Source organism: Penaeus monodon, chromosome 24, assembly GCF_015228065.2.
Source record: "Penaeus monodon isolate SGIC_2016 chromosome 24, NSTDA_Pmon_1, whole genome shotgun sequence".
NCBI classification, from domain to species: Eukaryota; Metazoa; Arthropoda; class Malacostraca; order Decapoda; family Penaeidae; genus Penaeus; species Penaeus monodon.
The window spans coordinates 27,029,549-27,029,799 of record NC_051409.1 but is presented as its reverse complement, the minus strand read 5'-3'; positions in this window follow the sequence as shown (position 1 = coordinate 27,029,799).

The following is a 251-nucleotide window of genomic DNA, read 5'->3' as shown; positions in this document are numbered from 1 at the left end:
ATTCCCATATCCACCCCGATCACACACACCTAAAAACCGCGCCGCATCCACCCCAATAAAACCCAGCATCCACTTCAGCATCCACACGTCTCGGGCATCCGCGGGAAGCCCAGTGCGGAGGTCCTTGACGTGTATGCGGATGCCCCGGGAATAGCATCGCGATGACTCTTGTACGTGGTAGGGACTTCGCCGGGGTTTTACGTGTGGGGGGAGGGGGTCAATAGAGTGGGTTAGGATTCTGGTATGTCTAG